We start from the raw sequence: 22,070 nt of genomic DNA, 5'->3' as shown, positions 1-22,070 counted from the left end.
GGAGGTGAGATAGCTCTACATTGTCCCTGCCTACTAATAGAGGAGCTATCCTCCTGTTTCTTACCGCCTCACCTATCATCCTGTTCAGCACATCTACAACGAGGATGAATAGAAAAGGTGATAACAGGTCACCTTGTCGAAGCCCTCTTTCCATCTTGAACGGCTTGGAAGGAGCCCCATTAACCATTACAGATATAGAAGCTGATCTAATGCACTCTATAATCCATGCCCTCCATCTTCTACCGAACCCCATCTTTTCTAATTCAATGTCAACAAATTCCATTTGACTCTATCATAGGCTTTCTGGAAGTCCAATTTGATGATAGCTGATGCCTTCTTCTTCATTTTTAGCCAGTGTACAGTTTCACAGGCGATTAATGCTCCATCATGTATTCGCTTGCCTTTGACAAATGCACTCTGTGATTCTCCCACTAATCCTGGCATTACGCTCCTCATTCTTCTTGTCAACACTTTTGATATGACCTTGTAAATACAACTAACCATACTAATCGGTCTAAGGTCCTTTATCTCCTTTGCACCCACAAACTTCGGAGCCAACGCTACCCAAGTAATATTGGAGTTTCCTGGTAGTCTCTCTGTCTCGAAGAAGCTCATCACAGCTTTAGTGAATTTCACTCCAATCTTCTTCCAACATCTTTTTATAAAGTTCATGTTATATCCATCGCTGCCCGGAGCCTTAGATGATTCACAGTCCCATACTGCCTTCTTTACTTCCTCCACTGTCGGTAACACCTCTAGTGCTTGAGCTTCCTCCATCTCCAAGCGATTAACTAACCCATCTCGAAAACTGGTATTTGGTGACTCGTCCTGGTGGTATAAGTTCCTGTAGAAATCTCTAATTGTAACCTTAATCCGTGCATGATTTATTACCAACCTTCTATTAATCACTAAAGACTCAATCTGGTTATTCCTTCTCCTTGCTAAATGAGATTGATATTGAATGAATGGATGCTTAGTTCCAATGACATGATTCATAAAATGACAACAAATATAATTAGTAAGTTTGAAAAGTATTGGGATCAAATTAATGAAGTCATGGCTGTGGGAGCTATCTTAGACCCTAGATATAAGATAAAGTTGTTGAAGGTTTTTTTTCTAGAATATATGGATCTCAAAGTGAGTTTCAATTGAGCAAGGTCAAGAAAATGATGGAAGAATTAGTATGTGAATATCAACTTAAGACTAGGGTTAAAAGAAGAGCTCCAAATGATGATAGTTTAACTTTTACTTTGAATGTTGGAGAAGATCACTTGAAAGAGAAAATTTAGTTCTATCTACTTACAATTTGTGGAAGATACATCTGAAGACTGTTGCAAAAACTGAGTTGAATTTCTATTTGGAAGAGAGTGTTATGGCAGATAAAACAAGTTTGAAAAAATTTGACATTTTGGACTATTGAAAAAATATTGGAGTGAAATATCCAACCTTACAAAAGATTGCAAGAGATTTTTTAGCCATTCTCATTTCTACTGTTGCCTCAAAGTCTGCTTTTAGTACCGGTGGTCGAGTTTTACATCCACATTACAATAAATTGCATTATGAACTTGTTGAGGCATTAATTTGCGCTCAGCATTAGATACACTTTTCAGGTAAAAGTATTAATAACTCAAGTTTTTATCTGGTATTAAAGTTCAATCTCATGTCAAATTTAACTCGCGTGACTTGTTGATTGATATAATATAGATAAATCAGGGTCGAAAATTTCAATTCCTTGGGACTATGAGATGAATATGGGGGATTTAGGAGTTTAGGTAATTATTTTTCTATTATGTCAAATTTTTATTTAATATATGGTATTCTTGTTTATGATGTATGTTAATATATTCATGTTTATATTGTTTTAACAGAGAACATGGAGTTGTTTGTTAGAAGTTATATGCTGACAATGGAAGAATATTTGATGTTGAAGACTTTATTTTATGGCCTTTTTTTTAGAATGGAAGTTGTATTTTAAGATTTTATTTTATGGACTATGATTTGCTATGTTGTATTTTTAGACTTATAATCTTAGATATGATATGTTTTTGTGTTTGTAACAATGTTTGTAATTTTTTTAATTTTTTACTATAATTTTCATATAAATGTTCAACATAGAGAGACGGGAAATGAACACCCACAAAAAACACAGAAACGAAAAAAATAGGAATAAGGACAATTATCTCCATAGCGGGGATCGAGGTGGGGATAGAGATCAATTCTGAGGACAGAGACAGAAAACAGGGAGGCATCTCCCATCCCGTCCCATCCTATTGATATCCCTAATGCATGATAAAGAGTCTATGGAAAAGTCAAGAAAGAAGTTTCCAATTGGGAGCATCAAACAAGTGAAAAGAAGTGTACTCTGTCAAAGATGGACATTGAAGACCAAATAATGATAAGGATTATTGTGGATTGTGCAAGAAGCTTAAAGTACAAGTACTATTCTAACAAGAAAAAGTAAAACTTTCACCAAAAAGAAATCTTGTCTTGATCTCATTACATTATTATTCAATGAGAATTAGCGCTGTGTCTAATGAAAAAAATATATATAAAAGTTGAGTTTGGAACCGTAGAGCTAGTCAACAATGGAAAACTTGAAGGTCTTCAAGAATAAAATAGACCTTTCCACACCCCTTCCCGGTCAATACTCAACAACCTCCCTTACACAAAATCTCATGGCATTGTTGTGCTTTTGGCAATCCCATTTTTCCTTTCTGCTTTGTTTCTCTCATTATCATCTCTACTAAAGAAGGATCATAATTCTAAGGTAAAGAAAAATGTTGAGATACCAATACCAAATGCTTGATGCAGCACCCTCTTTTCAAGACTCCCTTAAGGCACTTGAGGCTGACATTCAACATGCCAACGTCCTGTGATTCTCTCATTCAAAATTCTTTGATGTATATATTGTTGTGTTTAATTTAGTGAGAGTCTAAAAATTTTTGTTATGTCAATATATGAAATCCCATGACTCTGGTGGCTAATGATTGACCTGCATATTAACAAGTGACACTTGTCAGATATAAAAGTTTAACTAGGTTTTGGCTTACTGGTGCACGAATTGTGAATTACACTTTTCACAACTCGTACCACTAACCAGCAAGTGCACTGGGTCGTCCAAGTAATACCTTACGTGAGTAAGGGTCGAATCCCACGGAGATTGTTGGTTTGAAGCAATCTATGGTTACCTTGTAAATCTTAGTCAGGAAGTCAATTATGTTTATCAGTTGAATTGCGAATAAACAAGAGAGCATGAATTAAAAGTTACTTGTTATGCAGTAATGGAGAATATGTTGGAGTTTTGGAGATGCTTTGTCTTCTGAATCTCTGCTTTCCGCTGTCATCTGATTCACACACGCACGTCCTCCTATGGCAAGCTGTGTGTAGGTGGATCACCGTTGTCAATGGCTACCATCCATCCTTCCAGTGAAAAGATTCCAAGTGCGCTGTCACCGCACGGCTAATCATCTGCAGGTTCTCAGTCATACCGGAATAGGATCTGCTATCCTTTTGCGTCTGTCACTACGCCCAGCACTCGTGAGTTTGAAGTTCGTCACAGCCATCCAATCCCAGAATTCTACTCGGAATACCACAGACAAGGTTTAGACTTTCCGGATTCTCATGAATGCCGCCATCAGTTCTAGCTTATACCACGAAGATTCTGATTAAGGAATCTAAGAGATATTCATTCAATCAGATATAGAACAGAGGTGGTTGTCAGGCACACGTTCATGGTTTGAGGAAGGTGATGAGTGTCACGGATCATCACCTTCATCACAGTTAAGCGCGAATGAACATCTTAGATAGGAACAAGCGTGTTTGAGTGGAAAACAGAAATACTTGCATTAATTCATCGAGACACAGCAGAGCTCCTCACCCCCAACAATGGAGTTTAGAGATTCATGCCGTCCAAGAGTACAAAGTTCAGATCTAAAAATGTCATAAGGTACAAAATAAGTCTCTAAAAGTTGTTTAAATACTAAACTAGTAGCCTAGGTTTACAGAAATTGAGTAAACTATAACAGATGGCATAGAGATCCACTTCTGGGGCCCACTTGGTGTGTGCTTGGGCTGAGACTTAAGCAATTCACGTGCATAAGGCCATTTTGGGCGTTCAACGCCAGTTTTGGATCCATTTCTGGCGTTGAACTCCAACTTTTAATCCTTTTCTGGCGCTGGACGCCAGATTGGGCAGAAAACTGGCGTTAAACGCCAGTTTACGTCATCTATCCTTGAGCAAAGTATGGACTATTATATATTCCTGGAAAGTCCTGGATGTCTACTTTCCAACGCAATTTAAAGCACGCCAGTTTGAGTTCTGTAGCTCTAGAAAATCTACTTTGAGTGCAGGGAGGTCAGAATCCAACAGCATCAGCAGTCCTTTTTCAGCCTGAATCAGATTTTTGCTCAGCTCCCTCAATTTCAGCCAGAAAAATACCTGAAATTACAGAAAAACACACAACTCATAGTAAAGTCCAGAAATATGAATTTTTCCTAGAAACTAATGAAAATAAACTAAAAACTAACTAAAACATACTAAAAACTATATGAAATTAACCCCAAAAAGCGTATAAAATATCCGCTCATCACAACACCAAACTTAAACTGTTGCTTGTCCTCAAGCAACTAGACAAATAAATAGAAAACTAATAGGTTGAGAAGCAATAATATCTCAGAGTTTTTGAGTGAAGCTCAGATTCTAATTAGATGAGCGGGACTAGCAGCTTTTTGCTTCCGAACAGTTTTGGCATCTCACTTTATCCATTGAAGCTCAGAGTGATTGGCATCTATAAGAACTTAGAATTCAGATAGTGTTATTGATTCTCCTATTTCAGTATGATGATTCTTGAACACAGCTATTTCAAGAGTCTTGGCCGTGGCCCTAAGCACTTTGTTTTCCAGTATTACCACCGGATACATAAATGCCACAGACACATAATTGGGTGAACCCTTTGGATTGTGACTCAACTTTGCTAAAGTCCCCAATTAGAGGTGTCCAGAGTTCTTAAGCACACTCTTCTTTCTGCTTTGGACCTTGACTTTAACCGCTCAGTCTCAAGTTTTCACTTGACACCTTCACGCCACAAGCACATGGTTAAGGACAGCTCGATTTAGCCGCTTAGGCCAGGATTTTATTCCCTTAGGCCCTCCTATCCACTGATGCTCAAAGCCTTGGGATCCTTTTTATTACCCTTGCCTTTTGGTTTTAAGGGCTATTGGCTTTTTCTGCTTTTTTTTTCTGCTTTTTCTTGCTTCAAGAATCATTTTTATGATTTTTTAGATTATCAATAACATGTCTCATGTTCATCATTCTTTCAAGAGTCAACATATTTAACAGTCTTAAGCAACAAATTCAAAATATATATGCACTGTTCAAGCATTCATTCAGAAGACAGAAAGCATTGCCACCACATTTAACTAATTAGAATTTCTCTTATTAAAACTCGGAAATTTATTGCCTCTTATTCAAAAGATCTACTATTTTATTCATGTTTGCTGATGATGAGAAAAATAAACTATAGCTTAATTGGAGATAAAATCAAAATGGACACTAATTACTACTATATGACTCCTAAGGTAAACTTCTATAAGGACACTATCACAGAATTAAGGTAGAAATTGGAAATTAACAACCTTTATTCTGGGAGAACGGGGGTTCCTCTGATCTTTGGGGTGCTTGGTCCTGCAAGAGATAACTTCTGGCGCTTCAAGTCCCTTAAGTCACGCGCTTGCTCCTCTTGTTCTTTAAACATATAGGTAAGAATTTGACTGTGTTCCTTTTGTTCTTTTATGATTTGTTCCATAGCTTCCTGTATCTTGGTAACAGACGTCTCAAGATACTCCCAATATTCAGATTGAGGGATTTCTGGGAGGAATTCCTGCGTTTTCTTTTTGATGGGATCATCCTGTGCTTGTTGTTTTTCCATTGATGCCTTGGTGATTGGCTTCTCAACTGAGATGTACTCAGTTATTCCCATCCTTACTCCAGCATCCTTGCAGAGCAGCGATATCAAGCTTGGATAAGCCAACCTGGCCTCTTTAGAATTTTTGTTAGCAATTTTGTAGAGTTCAGCTGAGATCAGCTGATGGACTTCCACTTCTTTTCCCATCATGATGCAATGGATCATCACTGCCCTTTTAATAGTGACTTCAGAACGGTTGCTAGTAGGCAACAGAGAATGCCCAATGAAGTCCAGCCATCCTCTGGCGACTGGTTTGAGATCTTCTCTCTTGAGTTGATTTGGGACACCCTTTGTGTTGGTGGTCCACCTGGCTCTAGGGATACATATATCCTCTAGAATCTTATCCAGACCCTTGTCTGTCCTCATCATTCTCCTGTTGAAGGAATCTGGATCATCTTTCAGCTGAGGTAGCTTTAAGATCTCTCTGATCTTGTCAGGCGTGGTATGAACAATCTTTCCTCTGACCATGGTCCGATATTCATAGAAGGCAGTTCCAGATAGTTTTTGCTTGTCAGTCTGCCACATATTAGCATAGAACTCCTGGATCATATTCCTTCCCACCTTCGTTTCAGGATTAGCTAGGACTTCCCAGTTCCTGATTCGAATTTGCTCCTGAATCTCCGGATATTCATCTTCTTTCAAATCGAATCTAACTTCCGGGATCACTGATCTCAGACCCATTATTTTGTTATAATGGTCTGAATGTTCTTTAGATAAGAACTTCTCTTGATTCCAAAGTGGTTTTGGAACGCTCTCTTTCTTGCCTCTTGGAGTGGGTTGTTTTCCTTTAGGAGCCATGATCTTAGTGATCTCGGATAAACACACCAAACTTAGAGGTTTGCTTGTCCTCAAGCGAAAGAAAAGAAAGGAGAGGGATAGAAGGAGAGCTAGGTGCAATTGTTGATGGGAGGGGAGGGAGGCCGAACTCAAATTTATAGGGAGGGAGGGTGGGTTTTCGAAAAAGAAGAGATAAAGATATGATAAAAAGATTTATTTGGAAAAGATAATATAGAAGATATGATAAGAGAAGATATAGTTTAAAATTGAGAGGATATGAAAGATTTTTGAAAAAGATAGATTTAGATTTTGAAAAAGATAAAGTGGAGGTTTTGAAAAAGATATTGATGAGTTGAAAAGATAGATTTGTAAAAACAGTTTTGAAAAGAGTTGGATTGAATTTGCAAAGAGGCCTGGTGTTTATGGATTAAAATACATTTGATATTTTTAGGGTAGGGTTTTTAGAAATTATGGAATTTAGAAATCAAGGTTCTTAACATGTTTATGCAAGAAATCATGTATTGAAGTATGAAAATTAAGATTTAGAATGAAAAAAATTGAATAAAAATGAGTTTTGTCTCCTCCCTGCCATCCTAGCGTTTGAACGCCCAAACACTGCCTGTTTTGGGCGTTCAACGCCCAAATGCTGCTCTCCTGGGCGTTCAACGCCCAGCTGCTGCCATTACTGGCGTTCAACGCCCAGTGGGTGCCCATTTCTGGCGTTGAACGGCCAGATTGCTACCATTACTGGCGTTCAACGCCCAGTGGATGCCTATTTTGGGCGTTGAACGCCCAAAATACACTTTTACTGGCGTTTTCTTGCCAGTGAGCTCTTTTTCTCTGTTTTGTGCGCTGAGTCCTTCTGTAACTCTGTGGACTTATACAAATGATTTCTTACCTTAGTGTCAGTGAACTTTATATAAACAAATAAAAATAAAAATAGGGCAAAATGCTTAGAGGATTGATGCCCCATGGCTGGGTTGCCTCCCAGCAAGCGCTTCTTTATTGTCTTTAGCTGGACCTTGCTGAGCTTTTAGTCTAGCTTCAGCCTTGAGCACTCTTGCTCAACGTTGCCTTCAAGATAATGCTTGATTCTCTGTCCATTGACAATGAACCTCTTATCAGAATCAATATCTTGAAGCTCCACATAACCATATGGTGATACACTTGTAATCACGTATGGTCCCCTCCACCGGGATTTCAATTTCCCGGGGAATAGCCTGAGTCTAGAGTTGAACAGCAGAACCTTCTGTCCTGGCTCAAAGATTCTAGATGGCAGCTTTCTATCATGCCATTTTTTTTATTTCTCTTTATAAAGCTTGGCATTTTTGAAAGCTGTGAATCTGAATTCCTCTAGCTCATTTAGCTGGAGCAATCTTTTTTCTCCTGCTAATTTGGCATCAAAGTTTAGGAATCTGGTTGCCCAGTAGGCTTTATGTTCCAGTTCCACGGGCAGGTGACATGCCTTACCATACACAAGTTGGTATGGGGAGGTCCCTATAGGGGTCTTGAATGCTGTTCTGTAAGCCCAGAGAGCATCATCCAAGATCCGTGCCCAATCCTTTCTACGGGTACTTACTGTCCGTTCTAGTATTCTCTTTAATTCTCTGTTAGAGACTTCAGCTTGCCCATTAGTTTGTGGATGATATGGAGTAGCCACCTTATGGCGAATTCTGTACCGAACCATGGCAGAGTAAAGCTGTTTATTGCAGAAGTGAGTGCCCCCATCACTGATGAGTACTCTAGGGACACCAAATCTGCTAAAGATATGTTTCTGGAGGAACTTCAGCACTGTTTTAGTATCATTGGTGGGTGTGGCAATGGCCTCAACCCATTTTGATACATAGTCGGCTGCCACCAGAATATAAGTGTTTGAGTATGATGGTGGGAAAGGTCCCATGAAGTCAATTCCCCATACGTTAAACAACTCAATCTCCAAGATTCCTTGTTGAGGCATGGCGTAACCATGAGGCAGATTGCCAGCTCTTTGGCAACTGTCACAGTTACGTACAAACTCTCGAGAATCCTTATAGAGTGTGGGCTAATAGAAGCCACATTGGAGGACCTTGGTGGCTGTTCGCTCACCTCCGAAATGGCCTCCATATTGTGATCCACGGCAGTGCCATAGGATCCTCTATGCTTCTTCTCTAGGCACACACCTACGGATTATTCCGTCTGCACATCTCTTAAAGAGATAGGGTTCATCCCACAAGTAGTACTTTGCATCAGTAATTAATTTCTTCTTTTGTATCCTGTTGTACTCATTGGGTATGAACCTTGCAGCTTTATAGTTTGCAATATCGGCAAACCATGGTGTTTCCTGAATGGCAAATAAATGCTCATCCGGAAAAGTCTCGGAGATCTCAAGAGAGGGGAGGGGCATCCCTTCTACTGGCTCTATCCGGGACAGATGATCAGCTACTTGGTTCTCTGTCCTTTTTCTGTCTCTTATTTCTATATCAAACTCTTGCAGAAGTAACACCCATCTGATGAGCCTGGGTTTTAAATCCTGCTTTGTGAGTAGATATTTAAGAGCAGCATGATCATTATACACAATCACTTTTGATCCTACTAAGTATGATCTGAACTTGTCAATGGCGTAAACCATTGCAAGTAATTCTTTTTCTGTGGTTGTGTAATTTTTCTGGGCATTATTTAAAACGCGACTAGCATAATAAATGACGTGCAGAAGCTTGTCATGCCTCTGTCCCAACACTGCACCAATTTCGTGATCACTGGCATCACACATTAGCTCAAATGGTAATGTCCAGTCTGGTGCAGAAATAACTGGTGCTGTGACCAGCTTAGCTTTCAGCGTTTCAAACGCCTGCAGGCACTCTGTGTCAAACACAAATGACGTGTCAGCAGCTAGCAGATTGCTTAGAGGTTTTGCGATTTTTGAAAAATCCTTTATAAACCTCCTATAGAATCCTGCATGCCCCAGAAAGCTTCTGATTGCCTTAACATTGGCAGGTGGTGGTAATTTTTCAATTACCTCTATTTTTGCTTGATCCACCTCTATTCCCTTGTTTGAGATTTTATGCCCAAGGATAATCCCTTCAGTCACCATGAAGTGACATTTTTCCCAATTTAAAACTAGGTTGGTCTCTTGGCATCTCTTCAAAACAAGTTTCAGGTGATCAAGACAGGAGCTGAATGAGTCTCCATATACTGAGAAGTCATCCATGAAGACTTCCAGAAAATTTTCCACCATATTAGAGAAAATAGAGAGCATGCATCTTTGGAAGGTTGCAGGCGCGTTACACAGCCCAAATGGCATCCTCCTATAAGCAAACACTCCAGATGGACATGTGAATGCTGTTTTCTCTTGATCCTGAGGATCTACTGCAATCTGGTTATAGCCTGAGTAGCCGTCCAAAAAGCAGTAATAATCATGACCTGCTAGTCTTTCTAGCATCTGGTCTATGAATGGTAAAGGAAAATGATCCTTTCTAGTGGCTGTATTTAGCCTTCTATAGTCAATACACATGCGCCACCCTGTAACTGTTCTTGTAGGAACCAGTTCATTTTTTTCATTATGAATCACTGTCATGCCTCCCTTTTTTGGGACGACTTGGACAGGGCTCACCCAGGGACTATTAGAAATAGGATAAATAATCCCAGCCTCTAGTAATTTGGTGACCTCTTTCTGCACCACTTCCTTCATGGCTGGATTTAGCCGCTTCTGTGGTTGAACCACTGGTTTAGCATTATCCTCCAATAAGATTTTGTGCATGCATCTAGCTGGGCTTATGCCCTTAAGGTCACCTATGGACCACCCAAGAGCTGTCTTGTGTGTCCTTAGCACTTGAATAAGTGCTTCCTCTTCCTGTGGATTTAAAGCAGAGCTTATGATCACTGGAAAAGTGTCACCTTCTCCCAGAAATTCATATTTCAGGGATGGTGGTAACGGTTTGAGCTCAGGTTTAGGAGGTTTTTCCTCTTCCAGAGGAAATTTCAGAGGCTCTTTCATCTCCTCTGAATCCTCCAAATCAGGCTGAACATCTTTAAAGATGTCTTCCAACTCTGATTCGAGACTCTCAGCCATGTTGATCTCTTCTACCAAAGAGTCAATAAGATCAACTTTCATGCAGTCTGTTGATGTGTCTGGATGCTGCATGGCTTTGACAGCGTTCAACTTAAACTCATCATCATTGACTCTCAGGGTTATTTCCCCCTGTTGGACGTCAAGGAGGGATCGTCCAGTTGCTAGGAAGGGTCTTCCTAGAATGAGAGTAGCACTCTTGTGCTCCTCCATTTCCAGTACAACAAAGTTAGTGGGAAAGGCGAATGGCCCAACTCTGACAATCATGTCTTCAATCATGCCTGATGGGTATTTAGTGGAGCCATCAGCAAGTTGGAGACATATCCGGGTTGGTTTAACTTCTTCAGTTAAGCCAAGCTTTCTGATAGTGGATGCAGGTATTAGGTTGATGCTTGCCCCAAGATTGCATAAAGCTGTCTTGGTGCATTGACCTTCTAATATGCATGGTATCAGAAAACTCCTAGGGTCTTTAAGCTTTTCAGGAAAGCTTTTCAGAATGACTGCACTGCATTCTTCAGTGAGGAAAACTCTTTCTGTTTCTCTCCAATCCTTTTTATGACTCAAGATCTCTTTCATGAACTTGGCATAAGAAGGTATTTGCTCAAGTGCTTCTGCAAATGGAATCTTTATTTCAAGAGTCCTGAGGTAATCTGCAAAGCGAGCAAATTGCTTATCCTGCTCCTCTTTCCGGAGTTTTTGAGGATAAGGTATCCTGGCTTTATATTCCTCAACCTTAGTTGCTGCAGGTTTATTGCCTACAGAGGTGGTTGAAGAAGCCTTCTTAGAGGGGTTGTTATCAGCATTTGTGTGTGTCTGATCCCTCACTGGCAATTGAGTGCCAGGGTTAGAAGCTGGAGTGAAATTGGACGCCAGCTCCTTGTCTGTTCCTGGCGTCTGAACGCCAGAACTGTGCCCATTTTGGGCGTTCAGCGCCAGATCTTACCCATTTTGGGCGTTCAACGCCAGATCCTTGCCTATTTCTGGCGTTGAACGCCAGTCCTGCCTTGTTTTCTGGCGTTGAACGCCAGTCCTGAGCATGGTCTGGGCGTTCAGCGCCAGCCTTCCACCAATTTTCTGGCGTTTTAGTTCCAGAATTACTTTTCCCTGGGCTCTTACTGTCCTCAGGTGAATTTTGGGTGGTTTGCTCATTTCTTAGCTTTTTGCTACTTTTAGGTGGGGTATTTAATATTTTCCCACTTCTTAGTTGAACTGCTTGGCATTCTTCTGTTATTTGCCTTGACAGCTGCTGCTTTGTTTGCTTAAACTGTTCGTCCATGTGTATATTTGCCATTCTTGTCTCTTGCAGCCTATCTTTAAATTCGACTAGCTGCCTTGTTAGAAAGTCCAACTGCTGATTGAATTCAGCAGCTTGTTTTACAGGACTGAGTTCAGCAGTTGCTGTCTTAACCTCTTCTTTCATGGAAGGGTCACTGCTTAGGTACAGATGCTGATTCCTGGCAACTGTATCAATGAGCTCTTGAGCCTCTTCAATTATCTTTCTCATGTGGATAGATCCACCAGCTGAGTAATCAAGAGACATCTGAGCTCCTTCTGTAAGCCCATAATAGAAGATGTCTAACTGAACCCACTCTGAAAACATTTCAGAGGGGCATTTTCGTAGCATCTCTCTGTATCTCTCCCAGGCATCATAAAGAGATTCACTATCTCCTTGTTTAAAGCCTTGGATGTCCAGCCTTAGCTGTGTCATCCGTTTTGGGGGAAAGTATTGATTTAGGAATTTTTCTGTCAGCTGTTTCCATGTCCTTATGCTGGCCTTAGTTTGGTTATTTAACCACCTCTTAGCTTGATCTTTCACAGCAAATGGAAACAGTAATAGTCTGTAGACATCCTGATCTATTTTCTTATCATGTACTGTGTCAGCAATTTGTAAAAATTGTGCCAGAAACTCTGTAGGTTCTTCCTGTGGAAGACCAGAATACTGGCAATTTTGCTGCACCATGATAATGAGCTGAGGATTCAACTCAAAGCTACTGACTCCAATGGAGGGTATGCAGATGCTACTCCCATATGAAGCAGTGGAGGGGTTAGAATATGACCCCAGAGTCCTCCTGGACTGTTCATTTCCGCTTATGTCCATGATGGAGAAAGGGAGATGATGTAAAATAGAGAAAATATTTTTATTTATTTATTTATTTCAAAAATGAAATAAAATAAAATAAATAAAAAAATTGAGTGAAGAATTTCGAAAAACTGAGGAGAGAGAAAGTGGTTAGGAAGTTTTGAAAAGGATATGATGATTTTTTTTTTTGAAAAAGGTTTTAAATTTTGAAATAAAAATCTGAATTTTAGAAATAGATTTCTAAAATTTGCTTTTAAAACAGAGAGAAAAGATATTTTTGAATTTAAAGAGGAGAGAGAAAAACAATAAGATAGCACAAGATTTAAAATTTTTAGATCTGATGCTCCTTGTTTTCGGAAATTTTTAAGGGAAAAACACTAAGGAACACAAAACTTAAAAATTTTAAGATCAAGACACAAGGGAAACTCAAGAACACTTTGAAGATTCACAAGAACACAAGAACACGAAGGAAGAACACCAAACTTAAATTTTTTGAAAACCAAACTAAAATTTTCGAAAAACACAGAGAAATCAACAAGAAAACACCAAACTTAAAATTTGGCACAGGATTTAATAGAAAAATTATTTTTGAAAAAGGTTTTAACAAGAAAATAAGGATTCTAAAGTTTTAGCACGACAATAATACGAGACTCTAAACAAAAAGAGAAATTTTTCCTAATCTAAGCAACAAAATAAACCGTTAGTTGTCCAAACACGAACAATCCCCGGCAACGGCGCCAAAAACTTGGTGCACGAATTATGAATTACACTTTTCACAACTCGTACCACTAACCAGCAAGTGCACTGGGTCGTCCAAGTAATACCTTACGTGAGTAAGGGTCGAATCCCACGGAGATTGTTGGTTTGAAGCAATCTATGGTTACCTTGTAAATCTTAGTCAGGAAGTCAATTATGTTTATCAGTTGAATTGCGAATAAACAAGAGAGCCTGAATTAAAAGTTACTTGTTATGCAGTAATGGAGAATATGTTGGAGTTTTGGAGATGCTTTGTCTTCTGAATCTCTGCTTTCCTCTGTCATCTGATTCACGCACGCACGTCCTCCTATGGCAAGCTGTGTGTAGGTGGATCACCGTTGTCAATGGCTACCATCCATCCTTCCAGTGAAAAGATTCCAAGTGCGCTGTCACCGCACGGCTAATCATCTGCAGGTTCTCAGTCATACCGGAATAGGATCTGCTATCCTTTTGCATCTGTCACTACGCCCAGCACTCGTGAGTTTGAAGTTCGTCACAGCCATCCAATCCCAGAATCCTACTCGGAATACCACAGACAAGGTTTAGACTTTTCGGATTCTCATGAATGCCGCCATCAGTTCTAGCTTATACCACGAAGATTCTGATTAAGGAATCTAAGAGATATTCGTTCAATCGGATATAGAACGGAGGTGGTTGTCAGGCACACGTTCATGGTTTGAGGAAGGTGATGAGTGTCACGGATCATCACCTTCATCACAGTTAAGCTCGAATGAACATCTTAGATAGGAACAAGCGTGTTTGAGTGGAAAACAGAAATACTTGCATTAATTCATCGAGACACAGCAGAGCTCCTCACCCCCAACAATGGAGTTTAGAGACTCATGCCGTCAAAGAGTACAAAGTTCAGATCTAAAAATGTCATAAGGTACAAAATAAGTCTCTAAAAGTTGTTTAAATACTAAACTAGTAGCCTAGGTTTACAGAAATTGAGTAAACTATAACAGATGGCATAGAGATCCACTTCTGGGGCCCACTTGGTGTGTGCTGGGGCTGAGACTTAAGCAATTCACGTGCATAAGGCCATTTTGGGCGTTCAACGCCAGGTTTGGATCCATTTCTGGCGTTGAACTCCAACTTTTAATCCTTTTCTGGCGCTGGACGCCAGAATTGGGCAGAAAACTGGCATTGAACGCCAGTTTACGTCGTCTATCCTTGAGCAAAGTATGGACTATTATATATTTCTGGAAAGCCCTGGATGTCTACTTTCCAACGCAATTGGAAGCACGCCATTTCGAGTTCTGTAGCTCCAGAAAATCCACTTTGAGTGCAGGGAGGTCAGAATCCAACAGCATCAGCAGTCCTTTTTCAGCCTGAATCAGATTTTTGCTCAGCTCCCTCAATTTCAGCCAGAAAAATACCTGAAATTACAGAAAAACACACAACTCATAGTAAAGTCCAGAAATATGAATTTTTCTTAGAAACTAATGAAAATAAACTAAAAACTAACTAAAACATACTAAAAACTATATGAAATTAACCCCAAAAAGCGTATAAAATATCCGCTCATCACTTACACACTATTGTATGTCAATGCCTAGTAGGTATAGCTAGTCTAACCACCAAATTTACCATACCACTAGAGACGACACCTACATACAATGGATATCAATGTAATTATATTCTTTATTTCTCCTTAAAAGTAACTCTTGAAAATTAGATGGGACTATTTGGGCTATTTGATTATGCCTCTCAATTTACAAGGCATAATGAATTGAATCTGAAACTGTATATTGTAGGGCAGCCTCTATTCCAAGGGAAAATGGCAACAAAGCCTGCCTTCAAATGAAGTTAGTTTACAATAAATTGGCACCAATTTTTCTGTGTGTATTGGGATGGATGGAATGTGTTTGTCCATGCCTACTTATCAGTTAATTGGAACTTTTTCATATGATTGTGTTTAAGGTTTGTGTCTCTGCTCCTTATTCTTTCTCTACAAATTAGTTTATAGCATCCCTCCTCTGCAATTTCATAACTTTTATTCCTTTCTTCAGGTTTCCACCATTGAGAAATCCAGTATCTATTCTCATGGAAGGAAAACAACCATAAAGGAGTTCTACTGTAAGAACTAACTATAAGTAGTACTAAGGGATAAGTACTTTTTTCGTCCTTAAGGTCTGGGGTCAAAATCAAAATCGTCCCCGATCTTTTTTCGTTATTAAAATCATCCTCAACGTTTAAAAACGCTTTAAAGTCATCCTTTCCAGAATTCTTGGACCAAAATACCCTCATCATCATTAAAAAAAAAGAAAAGGATGAGGGGGAAGGGGGGAAGGGAAACGGGGAAGGGCGAGGGGACAGGGGAGAAGGGAAAAGGGAGAGGGGAATGGGGCAAGGGAGAAGGGAAAAGGGAAAAGGGAGAGGGGAATGGGGAGGGGGATGGCACTGGCGAAGGAGGAAAGGGAAAAGGACGCGTGTGGGGGTGGGGAAGGGGAAAGGACGCGGGGTGGGGGTGGGGGAGGAGGAGGGGGAAGGGGAAAGGGGGGAGGGGGAGGGGAGCCACTATCGCCGCCTCCGCCTCGCCGCCTCCGCCTCGCCGCCTCCGCCTCTACTTCTGCTTTCTTGCTTTTCTGCTTTCTTGTTTCTGCTTTCTAACTTTCTGTTTCTGCTTCTTGGTGTTGGTGTTGTTTGGTGTTGTTGCTATTGTTTAGTGTTCTTGGTGTTGGTGTTGGTTGGTGTTGGTGTTGGTGTTAGTGTTGGTGGTGTTGGTGTGGGTATTGGTGCTGGTGGTGGTTGTGGTGGTAATGTTGGTGGCAGTGGAGGTGGTGGGGTGAGGAAGGTGAAGAGGAGAATGATGATGATGAGGGTATTTTGGTCCAAGAATTCGGGAAAGGATGATTTTAAAGCGCTTTTGAACGTTGAGGATGATTTTAATAACGAAAAAAGATCGGGGACGATTTTAATTTTGACTCCAGACCTTGGGGACGAAAAAAGTACTTATCCCTAGTACTAATTATGTACCTCTTTGTTACTCAAACTTCTCTAAATAACATAAAGCTAAGGGTTATATTTGATGCCATGCAACCCTCATATTTCTGCATTTTACTTTACTCTAACTAGTTGACACCATCAATTTTCATAGGAGAATTCTCTATTGTCTTTTATTTTAATGTCGAAATTGCCTAAATTTTGTCTTCTTTATCATTTTGAAAATGTTGTAAATGTGGGCTCATTACTTTGTTTTTGAAAATAATAAAATTTTAATCCTTTTTTATAAGTTTGACAACTCATGTTGGATACCATAGAAGGCACCATTTTTATAGAGGAAGATGTCCTTTACTTTCTCTGAGATGAAGTGGTATATACATCTTACTATTTGATTGGTCAGAGTTACATAGATAAATATCTTATTTACAAGGAAGGCTAGTGACTTAGTGTTGCATTTTTAAAATACAAGACAATTAAATGTTATATAACTTAAATGACATGTTAGTATATACTTCTAGAAAAGTGTAATATGTAATAAGTATTGTCTAATATCAAAGAGAACTCAGTCTAATATACCCTTTTACTAATTTAAACTCCATAAATATTATTTTATATTCAAAAATTGCATTCTGTATTAGTCTCCGGTCTTTGCTACTAACTAGGCTGCACAAATCTGCACAAATCAAATCCATAACTACAGGTGTTATATTACCTTCTCTCATGCAACTTCCGGGTGATTTAGTAGATGCTGACATTACTCAGGAAAGGGTACCAAATGGGAAGCATCAATAGTAGTACTGAAGATAATAGAAAACCTTATGATTCTGACATGGAGAGAGAAAATGAATGTGGCATTTGCCTAGTAGAGCCTTGCACCAAGATAGTTTTACCTAGTTGCTTGCTGCCATGCCATGTGTATAAATTGCTACAATGATTGGTAATTATGTTATGTGTTCAAAATTACATTACTTTATTATAAGTTATAGGAAATATTCTATTAATTTAAGAAAATGTTAGGTGATTAACACTTTTCTTTATTTTATTTTAAAATTTATATTTGAACCAACATAAATTCTATATTTTTTTTTACTCAAACTATTAGCTCCCTAACATTCTAAACATTATTCAATTTTTCGTTAGATTAAATATAAATTGGTACAATATTTTAACTTTTCAAATATAATAGGTACACTTAAATCCTTTAATTTTTATAAGAATAAACACGTGGAATTAATTTTAAATGTCAACCCGTCTTTTTCCATTTCACTTTTTTTTTTTTTGCTCTTACAGGAACACAAGATCAAAATCTTGTCCATTTTGCAGGGAAAGTTTAAAGAGAATTAAGTCAAGGGATTTGTGGGTTCTAACATGATGTGATTGATGTGCAAGAAATATACAAAGAGGATATATTACTTCTCTATCTATTTATAAACAACCTACCTGAATATGTCACCGGATGCTATTTTCTTTATGTATTATGAGTACTTAATTTAATTGAAAAGTATGTAAAGTGATAAAAATTGCCAGCCATCAATGTACAGAATCTGGTCAAAAATTTTTTTGGTCCCAATTATTATTTGTTTGTAAAATTTTTAAAGATTATAAATTTATTTAAGTGTCATTAAGTTATTAAAAAAATAATTTAATAAATTTTTATTTTATTTTTTAATGTATTTAACAAAATTTTAGTTAATAAAAATACTAAAAAAATTCTTTTTTTTTAAATTATAATTTATATTTTTTATTAAAAAATCTTTTTACTAAAAAAAAGATGATTTTAACATTATAAATAACAAAAAAAATTTTTATATTGTGGTATCTAAATATAATTGTTAAATAAAAAAAATTTATATAAAATATTCAAACATAAAATTATTTTTATTTTTTTAAATTTTTAAAAAAATCACTTAAAAAATATCTTTTCGTAAAAATTTACGCAAATAAATCCTATATCGAATTATATGAAATATATCTAATATTGTTTCTTAACTGAATTCAATACATTAATAGGAACTAGGACAAGAAGGGTGACTAATTAACATTTTTTAAGAGTTTTAACAAATTAACCTTTGGCAAAACTATTATATATATTCTATCGGGCAAATCACTTATATAAGTCAAGTGGAGAAAAAAATTACACGAATCAGCCAAATAAAAAATTTGTTCATGAATCAACCAGTTCACATTTCTATATAGTTCGAATCACCCTAATTAACTTCATCTCCATGTAATTCGAATCATACTGATTTAAATTACACACACGCACACACCCACTAATTCGAATCAACCTGATTCGAATTACATATACAGTAATTCGAATCAGGGTGATTCGAATTACACAGACGCACGCATTTCTAAGTAATTCGAATTGGGCTGACTCGAATTACTCAATTTTTGTCTTTAGTAGTAATTCGAATTGGGGTGTTTCGAATTACTTTTGCTTCGGCTATAAAAGGAGTTCGAACCAATCTCATTCGAACCACCTTTCCATTATCATACCCTACCAAATTCCAGAGAAAAGGACCCATCACGACTCCAAAAAAGGCTCGAGCAGGATATTCAGCCCATGGGGGATAATCCGGATAGACTATATCATTTGGATAGAGTAGCTCATATAGTCGGGGTCATCAACGAGGAGGTTAGTACGTAATCTTTTTTTTTTTTAAAGTAGGATTAGGTAACTTATTCGTTTGTTTATGTACGCTATGTTAGTGATTTTGATGGTAAATGACGTTGGTAACATTGTATGTGACCGATTTTTTATATTTTGTTAGTGATAATGTATGTGGTTTTGTTAGTGGTTTTGTTAGTGATTTTGTTAGTGGTTTTCTTAGTGATTTTGCAAGTGGTTTTGTTAGTGATTTTGTTAGTGATTTTGCAAGTGGTTTATGTTAGTGATTTTGCTAGTGGTTTATGTTAGTGGTTTTGTTAGTGGTTTTGCAAGTGGTTTATATTAGTGGTTTATGCTATTGGTTTATGTTAGTGGTTTTGTTAGTGGTTTTGCAAGTGGTTTATATTACTGGTTTCGTTAGTGGTTTTGTTAGTGGTTTTGCAAGTGATTTTATGTTAGTGGTTTTTGTTAGTGGTTTTGTAATTGGTTTTGTAAGTGGTTTTAATTATCTGGTCCATTATATGTGCATCCCCAACGATGCATCTTGAGCATGCGATTAGACGAGAGGTACGTTCCGTACTTGCTGATGGCGGGATTATACCATCTTGCGAGACTGAATGAGAGATGGTTTAGATTGGATGAACCCCTTGTGAGTGCTTTCGTTGAGTGGTGGCGTCCGGAGACGCACACATTTCACATGCCGTTTGGGGAGTGCACGATCACACTGCAGGACGTAACGTACCCGTTGGGGTTGCCGGTCGACGGACGTTATGTCAGTGGTTGCTTGACGGATTTCCAGACATACATCCAGGGTGGCCGTCCAGCTTAGGTGTGGTTCCATGAGTTGCTTTGTGTGTTACCTCCTATGAACCAAATCTAGAAGTTTGCAGACTGCAGCTGGTTCCAGGAGACGTTTGGAGAGTGCCCTGAGGGAGCCGACAAGGAGACAGTCAGGCGCTATACTCGGGCGTATATCATGATTCTGTTAGGCACTCAGCTCTTTACCGACAAGTTTGGCAACCGTATTCACATTAGGTGGCTACCCTACGTGGCTAGGCTTGAGGATATGGGTGGCTACAGCTGGGGGTCGGCAGCACCCGCGTGGTTGTACCGGTGCATGTGCCGAGTGGCCAACAGACATGTGGTGAAGCTAGCCGGTCCGTTACAGCTACTTCAGTCTTGGATCTTCTGGCGCATTCCTGGGTTTAGACCTGCTGGGTATGATACGTTCAGCTGGCCCTTGGCCTCGAGGTACTGTTATTATTTTTTTATTTCGTCTAAAATTATTTTATTCCGTGTCTGCTTATAATGTAATACTATGTGTGATACCTTGCTTTCTTTATACCACCGATGTGAGTTACAGGTGGTCAGGTCACAATCCTTCTGCTAGCGAAAAGGGACCTCGAGTGCAGATGTGGAGGCTGAGGATAAACCTGCTACAGGCTGGAGATGTAAGTATACGAACCACTTTTTTTAATTAAGTAATCTTTCATAGTTCACATCACGGTATGGCCTAACGTTGATGCTATATACTTGCAGTTTATTTGGATGCCGTATAGCTCTCCCGACGTCCGTCAGGTTGTGCATCCGGAGGTGTTGGAGCCTCGGCATACGGCGTTATGGCGGTGTGTGACGGCATTGATATATTTTGCCGTCGTAGAGTGGCACCAGATTGATCAGGTGCTACCGCAGTTTGGTGGAGTACAGCCCCGCCCCTATCTGGTATACACTGAAAACGGAGCTAAGATGACACACCTGTTGGACATACGGCTGCCAAGTAAGCCGTGCATAGGCACAGCATGGCAAGGCGTGAGGACACGGGTAATGAAGTGCCTGAAAATATCCGCAGTCACATGTCTGAGACCCGAGTGAGACTCTGTAGCTACCAAGTGAGAACGAACCAGTAGGAGTCGTCTCTGAGACGGTGAACTCCGAGTTATCTCTGTTGTACAAAGTCACCGTGAAGCACCTCACCATCTTTAGATTGGCCTCTATACACTTCACCAGATGTTGACTGAATTGTTGTCCAGTGCCTAATTGGGCCTCTGCCTCTCTCCCCTTGTGAACGAATAGTTCTGCCAACCTCCCATAAGTAGCCTTCACTAGCGAGCACACCGGGAGATTCCTGACCCCCTTCATAATTGAATTAACACACTCGGAGATATTTGTCGTCATGTGACCGAATCTCCTACCCTCATCCCGATGCTAGGTCCACAATTAATTCTCGATCTGGTTCACCCACTCACACATGGCAGGGTCTTCAGATCGCAGAATATCAAACCAGTAATCGAATTCCACCTCAGTCTTAGCATAAGCTGCATTCACAAGAAGCCTCCTTGCGTCCTTGCCCTTGAAGGTCAGGGCGAAATTTGATGCCACATGTCGAATACAGAATACACGGTAGGCAGCAGGAGGTAGCTAGCCTCCGTCAGGAGCCTCAAGCGCAGCTTTGATGATGTTGCGCCTATCTGATATAACTAGCAGACCCGGTTACGGGGTCACGTGCTGCTGGAGATGGGAAAGAAAAAAAGACCAGGACTCCGCATTCTCACCCTCAACTAATGCAAATGCAACAGGCAGTATGTTGGAGTTCCCGTCCTGTGCAATCGCGATGAGCAACGTACCCCCATACTTACAATACAGGTGGGTGCCGTCAATACTCACCAACGGCTTGCAATAATGGAATGCCTCAATACATGGTGAAAACATCCAGAAGAGCCGGTGAAAATAAGCCTGCGAGTTGTCGACCTGGCCCCCAACTCGAACAGTACTGGTCCTAAGGACTGCAACAGTACCAGGCATCGTCAACTAAACTCCTAACACCCACCACGGGAGCTCGTTGTACGACTCATCCCAATCACTATAGATGTGGGCAACGGCCTTCTGCTTCGC

At 39.4% G+C, this 22,070-nt stretch overlaps 1 pseudogene; it reads left to right on the top strand.

Annotated features, from left to right (window-relative positions):
• The first annotated feature begins 2,786 nt into the window (after window positions 1-2,786).
• On the top strand, window positions 2,787-18,061 carry LOC107607820 (E3 ubiquitin-protein ligase AIRP2-like; annotated as a pseudogene).
• The last annotated feature ends 4,009 nt before the right edge of the window (window positions 18,062-22,070 follow it).

Source organism: Arachis ipaensis, chromosome B1, assembly GCF_059453495.1.
Source record: "Arachis ipaensis isolate K30076 ecotype BB chromosome B1, ASM5945349v1, whole genome shotgun sequence".
In the NCBI taxonomy this organism is placed as follows: Eukaryota; Viridiplantae; Streptophyta; class Magnoliopsida; order Fabales; family Fabaceae; genus Arachis; species Arachis ipaensis.
The sequence above is the reverse complement of the archived record's forward strand: the minus strand, read 5'-3'. Positions and strand labels throughout refer to the sequence as shown.